The sequence below is a fragment of the Lepus europaeus genome, chromosome 5 (genome assembly GCF_033115175.1).
Source record: "Lepus europaeus isolate LE1 chromosome 5, mLepTim1.pri, whole genome shotgun sequence".
NCBI classification, from domain to species: domain Eukaryota; kingdom Metazoa; phylum Chordata; class Mammalia; order Lagomorpha; family Leporidae; genus Lepus; species Lepus europaeus.
The window spans coordinates 64,622,356-64,646,302 of NC_084831.1; the positions used below are offsets into that span (position 1 = coordinate 64,622,356).

Sequence of the window (23,947 nt, forward strand, 5' to 3'; positions counted from 1 at the left end):
TACACTGAATCTAGACTGGAATTGTGTATTTACCTAAAAAGTTTTATGATTTCCTGCCTTTGTGCAAATACAAATGATTCTTTTTTTTTTAACTTTTATTTAATGAATATAAATTTCCAGTGTACAGCTTATGAATTACAATGGCTTCCCCCTCCAATAACTTCCCTCCCACCCACAACCCTCCCCTCTCCCGCTCCCTCTCCTCTTCCATTTGCATCAAGATTCATTTTCAATTCTCTTTATATACAGAAGATCAATTTAGTATAAAGATTTCAACAGTTTGCAGCCACATAGAAACACAAAGTGAAACATACTGTTTGAGTACTAGTTATAACATTAAATCAAAATGTACAGCACATTAAGGACAGAGATCCCACATGAAGAACAAGTGCACAGTGGCTCCTGTTGTTGACCCAACAAATTGACACTCTAGTTTATGGCGCCAGTAACCACCCTAGGCTGTCGTCATGAGTTGCCAAGGCTATGGAAGCCTTCCAAGTTTGCCGACTCTGATCATATTTAGACAAGGTCATAAAAGACAGAGTGAGGATAGTAACCAATGATCCTAAGAGTGGCATTTACTAGGTTTGAAAAATTATATAGCATTAAGTGCGGAAGAGGACCATCAGTACACACAGGTTGGGAGTAGAGCCATTGGTGGTAGAGTAGAGGTTATGATTACAAAGGAATGAGGCCCAAGTGCACTAGACAGGGCCTAGAACAAAGGACAGAGTCATTTTTAGAGGAGCTAAGAAAGGTGCTGTCTAAGCTACAATTAAGTTTTCTGATTGAGAGGCAAATAGAACCTGATAGAAGGGGCTTGATAATAATCTGTTGGGCTTTAGGCCTTGTAAGTTAAGAGGACCAGACCTATCTATCTCTTCACATGGGGTACATCCTAAGGGAGGTGTGAACCTCCTAGGGGAAGGCACTCTGTTGACTTTCATGACTTGGCTGGCCTGGGAGGAGAGCTGGCCAGGTAACGGCAGGGGGCATCTCTAACAAGAAATTTACAGTTCTGCCTGCAATGTTGCTGACACTACTTGACCATCCCCTCAGCTGCAGTGGTCACTTTGGAAGTTGGGCTGAGTGAAGGGCTTTCTAGCTTAGAGCCGATAAGATCTGTGGCTCTGACCTGGGCATCCTTCGGCTCCAGGGCAGGTCCATTTCCAGTGATCCAACTCTTGGCAGAGCTGCCAGGGCTCTTCACAAGCTGACTTCTGCTGAAGCCCAGGCTTACCACATTGAAAGCCACTGCAGTGGACTGGCCTGTTGGATCTCCTTGAGGGCAGATCACTGTACAGTTCAGCCATAAATAGGCCTGCCACCCATTGCTTCTGATGCCTAGCTTTCTTTTCCTCCTGGTTTGTGTTAAAGCAGACCAGAGGATGCAAGTCAAGGGAGTGCCCATGTCCCATCTCTAATCTTCTGTGGCCTGAACTACAAGTCTATAGTCACAGGCATGTTCTGTAGTAGTTTTTCTAAGGTAGACAATGCCCATGAGGAAAATTATATTCTCACTTAAAAACTTTCTTTCCCTTTGGTCTGAAAGGGAGGTTTTTTCTACTTACTATATACTTGGCTGATGGCGAAGTGAATCTAGCTATGAGATTATTATTTAAGTTCTTATTTGGCTATGCTATTACAGAAAAATGTTAGCCATCTCTTTTATAAGGTCTAAAGATTAAATTGTGCGTCCTACAGATTCCTTCATAATAGAATTAGTTTCCTACCTTGAGGAGAATAGAAAAATGAAAGAACAAGTTGGGCTTAGAATTGAGAAATTAGGGAGCAAGTCCTAGATCGCTTGCTGACAATAGCAATATCACATGAATACTTAGCAAACAGTTTCAACCATTAGATAACAACTTAAGAAAACATTTACCAGAAGGTCCAATGCCTTCTATAAATTTTAAGAATCATGTATTTGAAAACACCTCTTAAATATCTAACATGGTGTAGTTTGTTTAACCAGTAAACTTAAGCACAACCATATAAAATGTTTTTAGTTTCTTTCTACCAACAAGTTTAAAACATATGATACACAGATTCAGGTCACACAAATTAAAATGTATCTTTGATTGATTTTAGCAGCTTAAATTTATGGACAATCTTTTTTTTTTTTTTTTTTTGACAGCAGAGTGGACAGCAGAGGGAGACAGAGAGAAAGGTCTTCCTTTTGCCGTTGACTCACCCTCCAATGGCCGCTGCGGTAGGCGCGCTGCGGCCGGCGCACCGCACCGTTCCGATGGCAGGAGCCAGGTGCTTATCCTGGTCTCCCATGGGGTGCAGGGCCCAAGAACTTGGGCCATCCTCCACTGCACTCCCTGGCCACAGCAGAGAGCTGGCCTGGAAGAGGGGCAACCGGGACAGGATCGGTGCCCCGACCAGGACTAGAACCTAGTGTGCCGGCGCCGCAAGGCGGAGGATTAGCCTGTTAAGCCATGGCGCCGGCCTATGGACAATCTTATCTATAAGACCTTTAAAATAAAACTCTTAATAAAACTTCCCCATGTGGACATACAATATGTACACACATATAACATAGCATAGTAGACCAATATAGCAATTTTAATAATAGCTTTTAAAATCTTTAACTCTTTTTGTAGATTGCCAATTGATTTGAATTGCTTTTTGTTTTTAGTAACCTCAGTTAACCATACTTTCTCTCAGTTGTCACTGTTAATACATTATTGGCTTCATCTGTTTACAGAGCCATCCCAAAGTACTGAATACAATAAAAGTGGCTGGAAAAAGTCCATAGGAACCTATAGGAGGACAGCTAAACACAGAACCAACAACGCTTTAGTTTTATGAGCAGCAAATCATATATAACTGTGGATGACAAAAGACTTTAAGTTGCCATGTTTAAAATTATAAACTCATCAACCAACAAGAGGCACTTGCTTACTTCACAGTATTTTTGAAAGCACCTGTAGGATTTTACAAGTATTTAACCCTTTAGTCCTCTGGGGCTTTCTCATTAAGATAACTATCATGTCTAGTAACACAAGATCATTAGACTTTTTAATTCTCAATCATTTGCATTAATAGCATTTTCCATTATAGAAACTTAAAGTTTGGTACCACATCACATCTTGACAGTACTTCTAATATAATCCAAATAGCCTGATTGGTTGGTGTCTCTATAAGATGAGAGACATAGGTCCTTCAATTTTTTTCAGTTGGGCCCAAACTGGAAAAACCAATGTCCAAGATTTACTGGAAATTTTAGAGACCAGATTGTTTGAAACTTTGATTTTTTGAATGCCTGTCAAGAATGCCAAGAAGGCTCAAAATCCAAAATATCTGGTTGAAATAAGATTCCTTAAAATCATGACGTAACATAGACCAAATTTGATCATTGTTACAAGGTGATTATTCAAATCTTTGAAAATAAGCACATATTTAAATAACCCATAGCTCTTAATAAAAATTCAGCTGTTTTTGAACAATTAGAATTTAACAGACATCAATAGAACATAATAGATTACTTTAACACATTGCTTTAACAGAGCATCAGAGTTTAATTCTATGTCAAAGAGAAATTGAGCTTCCTGTGATCTTTTGCTGTGAGGTTTCCTTCCTTTACCTTCTTTCATATCGATAACCATGTTTCTGTGTTTCTGTGTGTAACACATCTTTAAGCATCTTTTGCAGGGCTGGATGAGTGGCAACAAATTCTTTCAGTTTCTGTTTGCTATGAAAAGTCTTAATTTCACCTTCATTCACAAATGAGAGCTTTGCAGGATATAATATTCTGGGCTGGCAGTTTTTCTCTCTTAGTACCTGGGCTATGTCTCGCCATTCCCTTCTAGCTTGTAGGGTTTCTGATGAGAAGTCTGCTGTGAGTCTAATTGGAGATCCTCTAAGAGTAATCTGACATTTCTCTCTTGCACATTTTAGGATCTTTTCTTTATGTTTCACTGTGGTGAGTTTGATTACAACATGTCGTGGTGAGGATCTCTTTTGGTCATGTTTATTAGGGGTTCTATAAGCTTCCTGTACTAAGATGCCTCTGTCCTTCTCCAAACCTGGGAAATTTTCTGCTAGTATCTCACTGAAAATGCCTTCTAATCCTTTCTCCCTCTCTATGCCTTCAGGAACTCCTAGAACCTGAATGTTAGGTTTTTTAATAGTATCCTGTGGATTCCCGACAATATTTTTTAGATTTCTAATTTCCTCTTCTTTTCTTTGGTTTGCCTGTTTCCTTTCCTGTTCTCTGTTTTCTAAGTCTGATATTCTCTCTTCTGCTTTGCCCATTCTGTTTTTAAGGCTCTCTAATGTGTTTGTCATTTGATCTATTGAATTCTTCATTTCATTATGATTTCTCGTCACTATCACAGTTTCTTGTTCTACTAGTTGTTTCATTTCATTTTGATTCCTCCTTAATATTTCATTTTAAGAAGAGAGATTTTCTAACTTGTCCATTAAGGATTTTTGTAGTTCAAGAATTTGTTTTTGAGAACTTCTTAATGTTCTTATCAATTTTTTGAGATCTGCTTCTTGCATTTCTTCGATCTTATCATCTTCATAATCTTGAATTGGGGTGTCTTTTTCATTTGGGGGTGTCATAGTTTCTTCCTTGTTCTTGTTAGCTTGGTTTTTGCGTTTGTTGTTTGGCATGTTGGAGATATTTGGTTTCTTCACTGTGGTGTTTTTTCTTGTTACACTATGGCTCTATATTAAGTGGACTGTCTGCTTTCGGTGGAGCCTTAGAGGCTTGAGATGAGTATGGACTGAGAGCTGTGTTTGCTTCCTCAGGGTTGAGGATGTGTCAAAGATGACACTCCCAGGTTTTGTGTGGTAAATCTCTCTTTCTTTCTTTCTTTTTATGATTCAAAAGGGATGTAATTCTGCACAGCTGAACATAATTGGAGGTAGTTAGCAGGCAAATGATATACCCACAGGAGCCAGAGATTGGAAGCTCTTTCCCAAGGACCACACAGGGAATCTGTGCTGCCCTCAGTGTGGGCTCCAATTCTCCTGCAGTCTCCCACTGGGTTGCCAAGTTAGACCCTAATCTCCTGTTATTTCACCCCTCCCCCCAGAGTCAGGTTTTTCTGCTAGGCTCAGGGCCGGTGCAGACCTGAGGTCACCTTGTTTATGACGTATGTCAAAATGGTGCCTGCTTTTTGTCTTGCTCACCTTTGAGGGGTGAGCAGAGAGAGAGAAACTCGTGTCCGTATCGGTCACTTTTTTTTTTTCTCTCTCTCTCTCTTCTAGTTAGCCTGGTGAACTTTTCCCCACGGAGTTTCAAGCCTCGTTCCCTCTAGTCTCCTCTTTCCGCTTGCCCGCTGGTGTCTTGGGCTATTGAGGTTCGGCTCACCTTGTGTTCCAGCGCTGGTGTGTTAAGTCTGCCACTGGTGTCCCAAACTTGGGCTCCCACGCTCTCCACGCAGGTCCACTGTGAATCACTAGTTCCAGAAGTGTTTCCTCTGCTGTTTCTTCCCCTACTCTTCCTTGACCCTGCAGTATCTCCACTTTTATTAACCTGCCTTCCCCCGGACTAATAGTGTGCTCCCTTCCTATGCCGCCATCTTGCCGCTCTCCTACAAATGATTCTTAAGGGAAAATTTATGGTAAATCTTGATCATGTCCGTGCGTTTCTTTTGGTACACAGGAGTGAACTAAGCAAATGAAAAGCACACATATGTGTATAAAATTCAACATGGTACTTGTTGAACTACTCAAATTTTTGGGCTAACTTGAATTGGCGCAATTATATTATTTTTAAAAGGCTAAAATAAAGCATTTACTGCATATAAGGTAAGTTATTAGCTTACATACTACTATTTGTTGCACTCACATCCAATCAACAATATTATATTTTATTACGAATATCTGATGCAGTGTTCAAGAAAGGTGATGATTTTTCTCAAAGGCTGTTTTTTAATAAATTAACTTATTTTTTGAATTATTTACTGATAAAGGAGGACAGGCAAGGCAAATTATTATTTCTACAAATTAAATGTTCTACAGTTTAAATGTTAACCTACTTTATGAAAGAATGCAATATTGCTTAAAGTGTTATTTTTTATCTATTATTTATTTGAAAGACAGAATTACAGAGAGAGGTAGAGACAGAGACCGAGACAGAGAAGGAATCTTCCATCTGCTGGTTCACTCCGTAATTGTCACAATGGTCAGTGCAGAGCTGAGCTGAAGCCAGGAACCAGGAGCATCTTCCAGGTCTCCCATGGGGGTACAGTAGCCCAAGGACTTGGGCTGTCCTCTACTACTTTCCCAGGAACATTAACAAGGAGCTCGATGAGAAGTGGAGCAGCAGGGACTCCAATCAGCAACCATATGGGATGCTGGTGTTGCAGGCCAGGGCTTTAATCCACCGTGAACAGTGCTGGCCCAGCTTATGTGTTTTAATTTGTTTTCTAGGTAGAAATTTAAAGATATCAGTAAATATTATAAAATATTTCTTTATTAAAAATAATATGTATGAGTATTCATGGACAGTTTAATCATGGCCCTGCCAATTACATTTGGCTGGTTGAAAAAACTTTAGCATTCAAGGCATGTGAAAAGCAGTCTATGGAAGGCTGAAAAGTAGTTATTTGTCAAGAGAAAGAAAACCAAAATTCTGCATGATCTCAATGGAGAAGGGGAAATTCAAGGAAGAGTGAAAGGACAAACAAGAGAACATAGTGAGGTGCATAAGAAATTATTCTTCTGATGTTCTCTTCCCTCTAACAGTTGCCTTTCTCCTTCAAATAGAAGGAAATGACCTGGGAATTCTGTGATAAGAGTACAATGATGAAGTTTATAATAAGTGGAACAAATACTACACATGAACTTTCAGTACTGGATAAACTGAGATTGAGTATGCTGGTACTGCACAAAATTTCCAAGCATATACTCTCTGTGGTATATAAATAAACACACTCTGCATGAGAACACAAAAGAAAGGTTATAAGTCTAGTACTTTACATGATTTCACCCTGTGAAATTCATTTTTTCTAAACTGATAATTCTTGTCCACTAAGCAAAATACCATTCCAGCATTTACAAGTTTCATTTCAACTATCTAACCAAAAATAGAATGGGAGAAGGGAGATTGCATAAAGAGCTATGCACTTTCTCCTCCAAATGCGAGTGGTTTGATTTATAGGTATGTTAGGAAAGAAAGTATCCCATAGTTACTATATGACACTTCCTAGGACAACAGTTTTATGGCAAAATTCATTTGGTAGTTCTGCAAAAAATAATGATTTGAGAAATATATGTATGGCATAAACATGTAAGTGTTTTCATAAATCTATGTGTACTGTAAATATATTTGAGGAAGCAGTGTACTCTCCAAATGAACATAGAAATAAGGTCTTGTGCCTGCATTTCTAAATCTGGATTTGTTAATCCTTAGAAAGAATCTGTCTGAACCTTGATACTTTTATAGTTATACTTTCATGTATAAACCCTCATTATTGTATTTAGTTGAGAAGACAGGTTTTGAGCATTAACTGTATATAAGGAATTACAATAGACAATGAAAAACAGTCTCCCCTGCTTTAAAAAAAATTAGGTTCATTTGGTTTTTTGAAAGGCAGAATGACAGAGAAAGAGAGAATGAAGAGATCCCCTATTTGCTTGTTCACTTCTCAGCAGCCAGGCCTGAGCTAAGCAGAAGCCAGGATCCAGGGACTCCATCCAGGTCTTCTCTGTTGGTGGCAGGAGTCCAATACTTAAGCCATCTTCCTTTGTTTTACCAAGTACATTATCAGGAAGCTGGATTAAAAGCAGAGCAACCAGTACTCAAACCAGCATTCCTTTATGGCATGCTGGTATTGCAAACAGTGGCTTAAACTGCTACTTCAAAAAAATGGGTCCTTGATTCTAATGAGCAATATATGTTAAAATTCAAGATGTTAGGGAAAAATTCCAGATATGAGTATTTTTAAAAATGACTACTTTTTTTTAATTTGGTCTTAAAATATAACCACTCTTCTACATTATTAACTGATCCTCCATTTCTTTTCACTGTTCCAGTGGTGTTATAAATCAAAAGTCTATGTAGAACATAAAAATGTGTGAAGACATAGTATAAAAATAATGTAGAGTGGTGAGTCTTGTGGCAAACTATAGAGGTAATTCAAATCCAAGATTATAAAATATAAATTTTTAAAGATTCATTTAGTTATTCAAAAAGCATAATTACAGAGAGAGAACGAGGGAAAGACAGGGAGTTCTTCCATTATCTTGTTCACTCCCCAAATGCCTACAATGACCAGGGCTGGGTCAGGCTGAAGTCAAGAGCCAGCAGTTTCATTGGGATTCCCATGTAGGTGACAAGACCAAAGTACTTGGGCCATCTGCTGCTGTTTTCCCAGACACATTAAAAGAAGATGGATTGGAAGTGGAGCAGCTGAGACACGAACTGGTGCCCATTTGGGATGCTGGTGTTGTAGTTAGGTGTTTAACCTACTATACCACAATGCAAGCCCCAATAAGATATTCTTTTTCTCACAAAATCTGTTAGCCACATTTGGTCCAGTGTTCAACAATTTGTGAGTTTGTCTTGCCATTAGACATCCCATTCCCTCCTAAATTTTTTTGGTTTTTATCTATATCTTTCCAATCCAAAATAGTACTAATTGTTTAAAACACCACTGTGAATTAGGTTCTCTACAACATATTGAATCTAAGAGAGGGTGAGATTGATTTGATCTCTAGGCTTACAGATTTTGAGACTTAACAGTGAAAATAAATAAGTAAACAATTATAAATTCAAAATGTGTTCTAGAAATAAAGGTAATGAAATTGCAGAATATAGTAAAATAGTACCTAATTAGGGTTGTCAGGGAGAAATATAAGGAAGAGAAAGAAAATACATGAATGTTGCTGTGGATTCATTTCTGAGATGAAGAGCATGGTGGGGGCAAGAGGCACGGAGTCACCATACAGACCCTGGGAGTTGGGTGAAAGCAGGCCAGAAGCAAGCAGCCAGCAGACTCGTTTATTTCAGTTGCTACAGCTGCTTATATAGCCAAGGCAGCCAATTCTGTCAAGGGGCAGTCTATGCCCTAACCAATCACAGCCTGTTGCCAGGCAGTTTCCAAAGCCATCCAATCACAGCCTGTTGCCAGTAAGGCTCTGTTGCCAGGCAGTTTCTGAAACCATCCAATCACAGCCTGTTGTCAGTCAGGCTCTGTTGTCATGTGGTTTCTTAAGCCATCCAATCATGGCCTGTTGCCAGGCAGTTTCTGTTGTCAGCGGCCACCTTCTCATATGAAAAGGACATAAGAAGGATTCCAGGAGTTAGACATGATCTCTGGTTAATAGCCATGTAGGAAGCAGAGACCTTGATCCTAAAGTTATATGGGAATGAATTCTGCTAACAGTAAGAATTAGCTGAGCATGAGAGGGATTTTTAACCACAGCCAATAAATGAGAAAATTGATGAACACGTCAGTTCAGCCTTGTGATAACCTAGCCAGACCACAAAACCAGTCCATATCAGGCTTCAAATTCATAGTACTGTACAGCAATGAATAGGTGCCACTCTAGGATAAATTTGTGGGGATCTTTTATGTAGCATATTTTGTAATTTCTATTCTCACTCCACCTTGGTTTTTCTACTGTCTGCCCTATTTGCTGAGTAAATTGCTTCTGGTTCCTATAGGTGATAGGTTAGGAGTAGACAAGGGTAAGAGGGTTGAGAAGAAAGGGTTGATCCAAAAGTTTCCATTAAACTGTTATGCGCTTGCAGCCACAACTATCATGAGGGATCATGTTTGGTTCAGGGGTGCTTTTCCTGAGAGGAGATGTTTTTTAAAATGAACAAAGTTCCACTGCTTTCCTAGTCTCATCAGAAAACAAATGATTTTTTTTCTGAGAAATGGTGGTACCACAACTTGTATGATGAAATATTTTATGTTCTTATTTCTCCAAATGAGAAGAAGGAATAAATCTCTATGACCATGAATGCTGCAGCTCCAGAGGACACAGGCCAGCTTTTCTAGAAATTTTCTCACTGCTCTATACTCTGTGTGCCCTAATGGAAATATGAAGGTGAAACCTGTCTCTGACCTAGAAGCACCTCCAATCTATGAGTGTTTCTATATTGCTAAAGAAGGGCACATCCTCCACAATACTCCATGAAGAAAGGAGGAAAAAAAAAAAAACCAAGAGTCATTCTACATTGCTATGAATACCCATTAACCTCTAGATCATGTTAGGTAATGAATGAGGATTTTGGAAAGATCAGTTTGTGTATCTCTTGATATCTGGCAAGGACAAATCTAGATGATTTCTATAGGTGGTTTAGATATTTGCTACCTATTATTTTTATTTTTGAAGATACCTGTAAGTTCATAGTAACATTCCCATTAAAAATCCTGTTATGGAAAGATGTTGAGTGCAATGGGTTAAGCTACTACATGGGACACTTGTATTCCATAGCTGAGTGTTGTGTTAGTGTACTCTTTTTTAGCTTCCGGGTAATGGACCTGGGAGGCAACAGATTATAGCCCAAATACTTGGGTTCCTGACATCCATGTGGGAGCTCTGGATTGAAATCAAGGGTCCTGTCTTCAGTCTGGCCTAGCCCTAGCTGTTGTGGAAATTTGGGAGTGATCAAGCAGATGGGTGATCTGTCTTTCTCTCTCTGTCTCTCCATCTCTGTCACTCTGCCATTCAAATGAATAAAAAAAATTAAAAATCATGTTATAAGTGATTTTGCTTAGAAAGTAACACAAACTTATTTGTGTTTTCCAAAGATCACTAACAATTTGGTGGAGAATAGATTATAAGAGGATAGAATTGGACCTTCCAACACTCCTTGTGGGTAATCTAGGCCTAGCTATTTAATGGGTGATCCATGGAATAGAAGGATCTGTATCACCTGGGAACCTGTTAGAAGTGATGAATATTAGGCCCTATTTCATACCTGCTAAAGCAGAGTAGACTTTTTAACAAGATCCCCAGGTAATGTGTATACTCATTAGAATGTGTAAAAAACGTGTCTGGGTAAGATATTAGTTGCTAAAGCTAGGGTGATAGGTATGGAAATGAAGAGAAAGGAGCAGATGTAAGATAACTTTTTCAAATAGAAATAGAATTTTCAGATGACTTAATGTCAGGAGTTAGGGAAAGGAAAAAATCCATTATGATGACCTAGATTTCTAGCCTGAGTAATGTGGTAGCTCATGAAGTCTGGGAGAGGAAAATTCATGGTAGAAAAGGAAAAAGGTTCCTGTTTGGTCATTTCCAGTAAAAACTGTCAAGAAAATATCTTAATAGCTGTGCTCCCGACTCATGCCTTCCTCCTATTGCTGTTACCCATTCTCTCTTTCTGCTCTATTCAAACTCCTTATTTGAAAGTGAAGGATTGATCAGCAACAATCCCACATAATTAATTACTATGTTTTTGTTTTATTTTTTGAAGACAAATATTAAAAAGTTACTTATCCTGAAATTGTCTGCTTTATTTCATTTACTTTTTCCTTAGGACCAATTCTATCCTGATAAGCCAGAGTTTAGTTGATGGTACCTCTTTCCACCATTGCTTCTTCTCTGATGTATAAGTCAAAATTATTTCCTAGCGGCGCCGGCACACCGGGTTCTAGTCCCGGTCGGGGCACTGGATTCTGTCCCGGTTGCCCCTCTTCCAGGCCAGCTCTCTGCTGTGGCCAGGGAGTGCAGTGGAGGATGGCCCAAGTACTTGGGTCCTGCACCCCATGGGAGTCCAGGATAAGCACCTGGCTCCTGCCATCGGATCAGCGCGGTGCGCTGGCCGCAGCGCGCCAGCCGCGGCAGCCATTGGAGGGTGAACCAACGGCAAAGGAAGACCTTTCTCTCTGTCTCTCTCTCTCACTGTCCACTCTGCCTGTCAAAAAAAAAATTATTTCCTACATATGATGAACTCTTTCAGATCCTTTCTTAAATGAGTATTAATGACTAAAGTATTATTTGGGTAATGAAAAGAAAATCAAAGCAAACACACAAAAAATTTACTTCTGTGTCTAACCCAAGCCTCATTTTCTTTTGTAAAGCTTTCCAAACTAACGGAGACAACACAAAGTGAGTACTATTTTTGAAAGTGTTAACTGGTACTTTATCAATACTCATTGGTAGATGTGGGTAATCAACTCTAACTGGGATTTACTAGACTGTGCACCTTTTTGGATTGCTATAGGTTTTCTGATTTCTCAGTTAATGAAGAGACTGTGATATAACACCTGAAGTTCATAATACGTCACTATTGCCAGGGCAGTGTCATTGGGCATAAGTCCTGAGGCCGAACATCATAAGGATTTTGTGATTTCCATGATGGCTAAGGGAAAATTAAATAGTGATTATCTACAAAGGGCTACAGGAAGGCTATACAGCAGTCTTAAAAACTCCATTCTATTTGCTTATTGATTATACTGTATATTCAATGAATTTTCCTCTTTTGACTTTTTTGTCTTCCTTGTTTCAACCTGGGTGAATGACATAGATGGCAAAATTGGCTAAAATAAAATGACCATAGTCAATCTTTTCAGTTTAGAAATGATATTTGTAAAAATAAAAAATTGTAGATGTAATAGCAATATTTAACATTTTTGAGGATATTATTTAGCTTCTAATTCAAAAATGAAGAAACCAAGATACAAAGAGAGTAATAACTTAATATCATTCTGTGAGTTAGTAGCGCAGTTGAAGTTTAAACCCAGGCAGTTGCATTCTTGAACTTTGTTCTATCTATATGCCTCAACTGCATAATACAGGAAATCAACTATCTCTCTGTTTGTTACTCTGTCTCTCCACATAGCAGTTATAAAATCATTTCACTGATATCACAAAAATATGTCCTCTTTTTAAATGTTCAAAGTGATTTGCATGTTGCATTAGACAAATTTTATGATTATATCCCTCTCCTTATCAAGAAACATGTAAACACGTACAATTTACATGCTTTAAAATTATACAAATGAGCATTTCTTTTTTTAAGGGAGTTTATTGGGGGAAACCAGACAGACTAGAGGGAGGGGGCAAACAAGGAAAAAGAGAGAAGGAGAGTGTAGGAGAGAGAGCGCTAGAGAAATCAAGAGATAGAGAGAGACAGAGACAGAGACAGAGAGATCAGGAAATGGAGAGAAAGAGAGCCACATGTTCAGGAACAGGTCCTTTTAAAACTTTGCCCAGGGGGCGGACAGGGAAGTAGGAGCAGTGAATCCCAGTAGGATTGGGGGGGGGGGGTGATACCAGTGGTTGGGCTATGTGGCTACCTGGCTTCCAGCAATGGAGATGGGGGCTAGAGCCTAGGATGGTGTAGGGACTGCGCAATTTTACTAACATCCCCCCCACCTTTTGTTTTTTATAAAGCATGAATTTTATGGGATTACATTAGCCCAAAAGTCCAGGAGGGACTTTAGATCTGTCTTTAGAGCTACTTCCTGCTGATATAGGGCAATGATCTGTCTTTAGAGCTACTTCCTGCTGATATAGGGCAATGTCTCAAGCTGCTGTCTCCTGGGCAGGGAGCTGAGTATATCCCTGTAGCAGCATTTAGTTGACTGCCTCGTTGCTGAAGGCCTTGGTTCATTCCATTATCACCTCCTGTAAACACTTAAACAGACAATGCAGTGAAAAGACAGTGAGAATAGCAACCAATGATCCTAAGAGTGGCATTAACCAAGTAATGAGAGGAAATGGGCTTTGGACCCTTGTGAAGACTGTTTGATGGACATGCTTTAAAGCTGATCTCAACCAAGACCGGGAGAAAGGCCACTCATCTTTTGCAGATAGAGGGTTTGTCTATAGAGAAATTCTGAACAATCATACAACATTAAGTGGGGGAGAGGACCATTAATGCATACAGTTTGGGATTAGAGCCATTGATGTTAGAGTAGAATAGAGGCTATGATTATAAAGGAATGAGGCCCCAAGTGGGCTAGACAAGGTCTAGAACAAAGGACAGAGACATTACTAGAGGACATAAGAAAAGTGCTATCTAAGCCACAAATAAGTTCTCCAATTGAGAGGCAAATAGAAACTGACAGAAGGGGCTGATAATAATCTAGTGGGCTTTAAGGCCTTGTCAGTTATGAGGCCCAGCCCTACCTATCTCTTCACATGAACAAATGAGCATTTTTGATCATGATTTAATGATTGTAAATAATACTCATAGCCATTTCTTTGCAGCTTTATGTCTTGGTTAGAGGCAATAAAATATTTGCAAATATTTTTGCTTAATAACTTATCCTATGATAATTTGGTGGGAATGGGAGGGAATGAGTAGATACAGTATTCTTCAATAGAGTTTACACTAATTTTGTGATATAATTTGCATTATGTTTACAAGAGCTGCTAAAGGCACAAAGTACAAGGTGGCTTATGGATATTGAAGAAAGTACTCCCCAGAACACCTATATGTTAAATGTTTTACTCTTCCTAACCCCTGCTAAATTTGTGTTCTTTTTTCTCCAATTTGAAAAGTTTTTTATTTTAATTTTTAATTGGTTTAAGCAGATTCAGGGTGCTTTGTAGATTTAATTTTTTTTTTTTTGACAGGCAGAGTAGACAGTGAGAGAGAGAGAGACAGAGAGAAAGGTCTTCCTTTTGCCATTGGTTCACCCTCCAATGGCCGCCACGGCCGGCGCACCGTGCTGATCCGATGGCAGGAGCCAGGTGCTTCTCCTGGTCTCCCATGGGGTGCAGGGCCCAAGCACTTGGGCCATCCTCCACTGCACTCCCGGGCCATAGCAGAGAGCTGGCCTGGAAGAAGGGCAACCAGGACAGAATCCAGCGCCCCGATCGGGACTAGAACCCAGTGTGTTGGTGCCGCAAGATGGAGGATTAGCCTGTTGAGCCATGGCGCTGGCCTGTAGGTATAATTCTAATACAATGATATCCCCTTCCTCACTCCATCACCCTCTCTTCCTCCTACTGTGCTTCCTTCTCCCTTTCTTTAATTTTCTTTTAGCTTTTAAGATAACATATTTTAAAATTACACTACAGTAAAAAGGCTTAATACTTTGCTGAGTAAGGGTTTAACAAATAAAAAGCAAAAAGACACCAGTGGAAACATAGACAACAGATATAAATGATAATTGAATCAAAAATGACCATTTAACTTATATACAGTGGACTTTAAAGCAATCACAGATCATTAAAACTATAGTAATTTAACATTTTAGTGATTGGTTTCATGAGGTATAAAACAAAATTTTACAAAACCATTATTGCAGCAACACTGATACAGATTTTTTTTCCTTTTTTCTTTCTTTTTCTTTTCTTTCCTTTCCTTTCCTTTCCTTTCTTTTTTTTTTTTTAATTTTAGTTCTCACAAATAAGAGAGAGCATGCAATATTTGTCTTTCTGAGTCCAGCTTACTTCACTCAACATAATATTATCTAGTTATCTCTGTTTTGCTGCAAATGGTAGAATTTCATTCTTTGTTATAGCTGAATAATATTCCACTGTGTATATATATACCACATTTTCTTTACCCACTTGTTTGATGACCAACACCTTGGTTGATTCCAAATGTTGCCACTGTAAACTGTGCTGCTATGAACATGGTGGTACAGGTATCTTTTTGATACATTGTATTCAAATCTTTTGGGAATGTACCCAGTAGTGGGACTGCTGGATGGAATGGTAAGTCGATTTCTAGTATTTGAGAAATCTCCATACTGTTTACAATGATAGCTGAACTAATGTACATACCTACCAGCATTGTATAAACATTCCCCTTTGTCCAAATCTACCACAGCATTTATTACTCTCTTTGATTTGGATTTTAGCCATTCTGACAGGGATAAAGTGATATCTGATTTTTGTTTTGATTTGCATTTTCCTGTTGGCTAGTGATGTTGAGCATTTTTTTTCATATATTTGTCAATATATTTCATATATTCATATATTTGTTTTCATATATTTCATATATTTTTGTTCATATATTTTCATATATTTGTCATATATATGTCATTTGTATTTCTTCTTTTGAGAACTGCCTATTAAAGTTCTTTGCCATTTCTCAACTGGATTTTTTTATTAGTTTTTTTAGTTGCTGACACATTTGGATGTTAATCCTTTGTCAGGTAGGCAGCTTGCAAATTTCTTTTCCCATTCTATTGGATGTCTTTTCACTCTATTATTTCATTTGCTATGCAAGAGATTATGAGTTTGATATGGTCCATTTATTCAGTTTTGTTTTTGTTGCTTTTGCTTTGGGGGTCTTGTCCAAGAAATCATCCTTTATATCAATGTCTTGGAGTGTTTCCTCTATGTTTACTTCCAGAAACTTCGTAATCTCAGGTCTTCAATTTAAGTCTTTGATGCATATTGAGTTGATTTTTTTTTGTGTATATATATATATATATTATATGTATATACATGTATGTATATATATGTTATATTATATATATTTATATAAATCAATTTTGCCAATGCCATTTATTGAAGAGACTATCCTTACACCACAGTAAAGTCTGATTACTTTTATAGAAAAACATTTGTATGTATGTATGTGGATTAATTTCTGGGCTCTCTATTCTGTTTCATTGATCTATATATTTGTTGTTAAGCCAGTATCATGCTGTTTTAGTTAATATAGCTTTGTAGTATGCTTTGAAGTCGAGTATTCTGATGCTTTCAACTTTGTTTTCCTGTTGTGGATCACTTTGACTATTCTGGGACTTTTATGAATCCACATGAATTTTAGGATTGTTTTTATAATTCTGTAAAGAATATCATTGGTATTTTAATAAGGATTACATTGAATCTGTTGATTGCTTTAGCTATTATAGGTATTTTAATGATATTGATTCTTCTGATCTATGAGCAAGGAATATCTTCCCATGTTTTGTGTCCTTGATGATTTCCTTTCATCAAATTTGATAATTTTCATTATACAGATATTTCACTTCTTTGGTTAAATTATTTCTAAATATTTGATATTTTGATAGCTGTTGTGAATGGGATTCCTTTCTTGATTTCTCTTTCTGTGAATTCATCATCACCATACAAAAAAGCCACTGTTTCTTGTGTTTATTTTGTAACTTTAAAGTTTACTGTGTTTGTTTATCAATTCTAACCTATTTCAGTGCAGTGTTTAGGTTTTTTCCGTGTGTAACATCATGCTATCTGAAAGCATGGATATTCTGACTTCCTCTTTTTCAATTTTGAAATCTTTTTTTTTTCTTTATCCTCCCTAATTGCTCTTGTTAAAGTTTTCAATACTATATTGAGCAAGAGCTGCAAAAGTAGATATCCTTGTTTTGTTGCAGATCTGAGAGAAAATGCTTTCAGCTTTTCCCCATTCAGTTTGATATTGGTTGTTGGTTTGTGATATATAGACTTTATAATTTTAAGGAATGTGCCTCATTTGTGGAGGATTTTTATCAAGCATTGATGAAAGAAATGATGAAGTGATGTTGAATCTTATCAATTGCTTTCTCTTCATCTATTGAGATGACTATTTGCTTTTTGTCCTTCATTCTATTGATGTAATTTATGACAGTTATTGATTTGCAACTACCCTTGCATATTTGGGATAAATCCCACTTGATTGTGATGAATGATTCTTTGATGTGGTTTTGGATTCAATTTGCTAGTATTTTATTGAAAATGTTTACATCTGTGTTTATTAAGTATATTGGTCTATAGTATTCTTATCATGCCCTTTCTTTGTTTGGCTTTGGTACCAAAGCATTGGTGTCCTCATAAAAAGAGTTGGGTAGAGTTGAATTTTTTTAAAAGATTTATTTTATTTATTTGAAAGGCAGAGTTATAGAGAGAGGTAGAACAAAGAGAGGGGTCTTCCATTTGCTGGTTCACTTCCCAGATGACCACAACGGCTGGAGCTACGCTAATCTGAAGCCAGGAGCCATTAGCTTCTTCAGGGTATCACATGTGGTTTCAGGGGCCCAAGGATTTGGGCCATCTTCTACTGCTTTCCCAGGCCACAACAGAGAGCTGGATGGGAAGTGGAGCAGCCAGGACTAGAACTGTTGCCTGTATTTGTCATTACTCATGTTTTCTTCAGTTCAGGATTCATTTCTATAGGATTATTTTATTATTCTGGTGGTGTCATGCTACCTTGCTTCTTCAGGTCTCCTGTGTCTCTACATTGATGTCTCCCCATATGTTGTGTTTGATCCTTCTTTGTAGAGCAGGTTTTATTGTAAATGAGTTTATAGTTTAGCGAATGGAAGGTATCAGTTGGCTTATTGCTTTGGCTTTGGTTCTAGGTGAGCCCAGGGATTTAGTCTCTCAGTGATTTCTTTTTTCTCAATCAGTGTCAACTGTGTCTATAAGTGATACAGTGGACTAGTCTGCTCTAATTTGTAGCTACAGAAATATGGCTTTTAGGTGAATAAGGGTTTCCTTGGGTGTGTATCTTTGGCCCACAGAGAATTCAGTCAGTCTTCCTGATGAATGTGATAGTCAGGGTCTTGTTCATGGTGCTGAGGGAGATAATGGTGGCTACCCCCTTGTCCTGCTGGCAAGCCAGAGTGATGCCTGGACTTGTGGCACCAATTGTTGTGGCTCTAGGACTGTTATACAAATGAACTCTTCCGGCCAGCACCGCGACTCAATAGGCTAATCCTCTGCCTGCGGCGCCAGCACACCGGGTTCTAGTCCTGGTTGGGGTGCCGGATTCTGTCCTGGTTGCCTTCTTCCAGGCCAGCTCTCTGCTGTGGCCTGGGAAGGCAGTGGAGGATGGCCCAAGTGCTTGGGCCCTGCACCCCCATGGGAGACCAGGAGAAATACCTGGCTCCTGCCTTCGTATCAGCGCGATGTGCCGGCCGCAGCGTGCTGGCCGTGGCGGCCATTGGAGGGTGAACCAACGGCAAAAGGAAGACCTTTCTCCCTGTCTTTCTCTCTCTCTCTCACTGTCCACTCTGCCTGTCAAAAACAAAACAAAACAAAACAAAAAAATGAACTCTTCCACAGGTCCTGCTAGGAGAGTCCAACTGATGCTGTGGTTTTTAATACCAACAGCCTTAGTCTTAGGACTTCAGGATGTGAACTGAACCCTGTTCCAATCCTACAGTGTGACTACAAGTTACACAGATTTTACTGTGAAGAGTATGAGTCCAGAGAGGTGTAATACAGATAGTTTTTTTCCCTATGTCCATTGGGTAGAATCCAGTGGCACCAGGAAATTGAATGAACAGTTATAGTCCTTGATTTGCAGGGTGTGTTTGGGTCATTACCCAGATCTTCCAGGGCAAGCGTAGGTTCTTTTATGGGCTGCTTCTGGTGTTAGCCCCCAGAAGCTTAGGCAAATCCCTTGGCTCATGTAGAGTGTGTGAGCACTTGTCTGGGCCTAATGCCCCAAAACTCCCACTGATGCAGGATACAGAGAAACTGCTGATTGTCCCACATGTTGACCTGACTCTGACTATGATGCTGGTAGGAGCAGAATAGTGGACACTACATGGCTTTTCATTGCTAAGTATGGCACTCTATGCTGGTCGGGGAAGAGTGGGAAGAAAAGAAGAACAATCTGGCTTCCCAGCTTTAGCCCAGCAGTTGCTAAGATACCAGTCAATTCCCCAGGCTGAAGTAAAAGTCAATGAGTCACTGTGGAATTCCCTGTCAGATGAAACTGCGAGTAGCAGGCATGTGGCAATTTCTTCTTATCTGAAGGTGGTAAAATGGCATCTCACAGTCTGCAGATGCAGGTGGCTGTGCCATGCATGTTACTGCAGAGATGCCTGTCTTTTCTTCTCTTGTCCCACCAAGTCTTTGAATCTTCTTCCTCTCCTTCTTTTTCTCCTCCTTCTCCTTCCTTCTTTGGTTCTTCCTTGAAAATTTCCTTGGTCAGACCCTGGGAACATACTTCTTCCTTTGTTCTTTTCACATCCCAATGCAGTTTAAGTTAGTATGACTACAACATATTCAGCCATCTTTGATCCTTGTATACTTCTTTATTAGTATTTTTAGTTGAAAAAATTTTCACTCTTACAGCTCTAACATAGATTGCAGGGCATTAATATCTCTGTCCCCTGGTCACTGCATGCCAGTGGTAACTAAAACTATTCCCACATTTCCAAATGATCCTGAGAAAAACAGAAGGAATTAGGAAAAAACAATGGATAAATATACCTACCACTTATTTACCCTCTCCTCTTCTTCCCTATGCACAATTTAGCTTGGCCACTTAAAAGGGCCTCTTAAAAAGGTGAGAGGGAGGACTATTAGATATAATGAAGAAAAAATTGAAAGAAGCAAGTGAAACCATCTCCTCTCAGGAAAAGCCCTGTGACCCAAATGTAGTCCCTTTTGATGATGTGGCTGAAGAGCGACAGCATGCTAATGACTACTTTTGGACCATGGCTTGATGGTTTCAGTTGCCTCTTATCTACTACTCTGTCACTGTAATCTAATATGAAAGATAGGAAGGAAGTATTTTCTTGCAGCATTATCCGATTACAGAAGTCATGCACAACAGTGTGCCTCCTTGTGAAGATTTCAGACATATCACACTAATCTTATCATGTCCCTTGCATTGAACTGCTTTTGTCTATGACACCATGTCTGGAGGTCACAGTTCACTCTCTGATGTTGAGTATGGAAGAGTTTGGTTCTTATGCGTTGATTTGCTTCATCATTATTAGAGCATAGCATTTTTAATGTAAATGTTCTCATTGATATTCTGAGAACTGTAAAAGAATCTCTAATTCAGGCTATGCTAAGAATAAAAGTTTTTTTTAACTTTTATTTAATTAATATAAATTATCAAGGTATAAATTTTGGATTATAGCAGCTTTTTCCCCCCATAAAAACCCTCTCACCCACAACCATCCTATCTGCCACTCACTCTCCCATCCTATTCTTAATCAGGATTCATTTTCGTTTATCTTTATATACAGATCAAGTTAGTATATACTAAGTAAAGATTTCAACAGTTTGTAACCACACAGAAACACAAAGTATAAAGTGTTGTTTGAGTACTAGTTCTACTGTTAATTCACATAGCACAACATATTAAAGACAGAGATCCTACGTGGAGAGTAAGTGTACAGTGACTCCTGTTGTTGATTTAACCATTGACACTCTTGTTTATGGAGTCATTAATCACCCGAGGCTCTTGTAACGAGCTGCTAAGGCTATGGAAGCCTCTTGAGTTCACAAACCCCAATCTTATAAGACAAGATCGTAGTCAAAGTGGAAGATTTGTCCTCCCTTCAGAGAAAGGTACCTCCTTCTGTGATGGCCCATTCTTTCCACTGGGATCTCACTTGCAGAGATCTTTCATTTAGGTCATTTTTTTTTTTTTGCCATAATGTCTTGGCTTTCCACGCTGAAATACTCTCATGGGCTCTTCAGCTAGATCCGATTGCCTTAAGCGCTGATTCTGAGGCCAGAGTGCTATTTAGGACATCTGACATTCTATGAGTCTGCTGTGTATCCCACTTCAAATGTTGGATAATTCTCTCATTTTTTATTCTATCAGTTAGTATTAGCAGACACTAGTCTTGTTTATGTGATCCATTTGACTCTTAATCCTATCATTATGATCAATTATGAACTGAAACTGATCACTTGGACTAGTGAGATGGCAGTGGTACATGCAACCTTGATGGGATGGTAGTGGAATCCCCAAGCACGTTTCTTTCTTTCTTTCTTTCTTTCTTTCTTTCTTTCTTTCTTTCTTTCTTTCTTTCTTTCTTTCTTTCTTTCTTTCTTTCTTTCTTTCTTTCTTTCTTTCTTTCTTTTGAAAGGCAGAGTGAACAGTAAGAGAGATAGACAGAGAGAAAGGTCTTCCTTTTGCAGTTGGTTCACCCTCCAATAGCTGCCGCAGCCAGGGCACTGCAGCTGGTGCACTGCACTGATCTGAAGCCAGGAGCCAGGTGCTTCTCCTAATCTCCCATGTGGGTGCAGGGCCCAAGGACTTGGGCCATCCTCCACTGCACTCCTGGGCCATAGCAGGGAGCGGGCCTGAAAGAGGGGCAACGGAGACAGAATCTGCTGCCCCGACTGGTACTAGAAACCAGTATGCCAGCGCCGCAGGTGGAGGATGAGCCTATTGAGCTGTGGTGCCGGCCCCAGGCACGTTTCTAACTCTACCATTTTGGGCAAGCCCGATTGAGCATGTGCCGAACTGTACATCTCCTCCCTCTCTTATATTTAACAGGGATCACTTTTCAGTTAAATTTAAACACCTGAGAATAATTGTGTTTTAATTACAGAGTTCAACCAATAGTATTAAGTAGAACAAAAAAATACTAAAAGGAATAAAGTAGTAAGACAATCAGGACAAGTGTTGATCAAGTCAATGTTTCTCATAATGTCCATTTCACTTCAACTGGTATCCCCTTTGGTGCTCAGTTTGTTGTCACCAACCAGGGAGAACATATGATATTTGTCCTTTTGGGACGGGCTTAATTCACTCAACATGATGTGTTCCAGATTCCTCCATTTTATTTCAAATGACTGGATTTCATTTTTTTTTTTACTGCTGTATAGTATTCTATAGAGTACATATCCCATAATATCTTTATCCAGTTTTCTGTTGATGGGCATTTGGGTTGATTCCACATATTAGCAATTGTGAATTGAGCTGCAATAAATGAAGAACAGACCACTCTTTTATTTGCCAATTTAATTTCCTTTGGGTTAATTCCAAGGAGTGGGATGGCTGGGTTGTATGGTAGGGTTATGTTCAGGTTTCTGAGGAATCTCCAGACTGATTTCCACAGTGGCTTTACCAGTTTGCATTCCCACCAACACTGGGTTAGTGTCCCTTTTTCCCCACATCCTCTCCAGCATCTATTGTTGGTAGATTTCTGTATGTAAGCCATTCTCACTGGGGTGAGGTGAAACCTCAGTGAGGTTTTGATTTGCATTTCCCTGATTGCTAGTGATCCTGAACATTTTTTCATGTGTCTGTTGGCCATTTGGATTTCCTCTTTTGAAAAATGTCTATTGAGGTCCTTGGCCCATCTCTTAAGTGGGTTGTTTGTTTTGTTGTTGTGGAGTTTCTTGATCTCTTTGTAGATTGTGGTTATTAATCCTTTAACTGTTGCATAGTTTGCAAATATTTTTTCCCATTCTGTCAGTTGCCTCTTCACTTACCTGACTGTTTCTTTTGAAGTACAGAAACTTCTCAATTAGATGTAATCCCAATTGTTAATTTTGGCTTTGACTGCCTGTGCTTCTGGAGTCGTTTCCAAGAAGTCTTTGCCTGTGCCTATATCTTACATGGTTTCTTTGATGTTCTCTAATAATTTGGTGGTTTCAGGTCATAGATTTAGATCTTTAATCTCTGTTCAGTGGATTTTTGTGTAAGGTATATGGTATAAGTCTTACTTCATGCTTCTGCATGTGAAAATCCAGTTTTCCCAGCACCATTTATTGAATAGACTGTCCTTGCTCCAGGAATTGGTTTTAGATCCTTGATCAAGTATAAGTTGGCTGAAGATGTTTGGATTGATTTCTGGTGTTTCTATTCTGTTCCATTGGTCTATCCATCTGTTTCTGTACCAGTACCATGCTGTTTTGATGACAACTGCCCTGTAGTATGTCCTGAAATCTGGTATTGTGATGCCTCTGGCTTTGTTTTTGTTGTACAATGAAAAGTTCTGTAGATATCTGTTAGATCCATTTGGCCTATAGTGTCGATTAAATCTGCTGTTGATCTTCTGTCCGATTGATCTGTCTATTGCTGAAAGTGAAGTACTGAAGTCTTGCATACTATTGTATTGGAGTGCTAATCTCCCTTTAAGTCCCTTAACATATCTTTTAAATCAACTGGTGCCCTTCAATTAGGTGCATATACTTTTATAATAGCTACATCTTCCTGTTCAATTGATCCCTTAATCATTATATAGTGCCCCTCTTTGTCTCTCTTAACAGTTTTTGTATTAAAGTTTACTTTGTCTGATTTTAAGATGGCTATGCCAGCTCTTTTTAGGTTTCTGTTGACATGGAATATTTTATTCCATCCTTTCACTTTCAGTCTGCATGCATCTTTGTTGGAAAGATTTGTTTCTTGTAA

At 38.9% G+C, this 23,947-nt stretch overlaps 1 long non-coding RNA gene across 1 annotated transcript in view; it reads left to right on the forward strand.

The window, feature by feature from the left end:
- The window catches only part of LOC133760804 (uncharacterized), a 238,358-nt gene that overhangs the window by 52,627 nt on the left and 161,784 nt on the right, over nucleotides 1-23,947 (forward strand). The gene's annotated exons all lie outside the window — the stretch shown is intronic.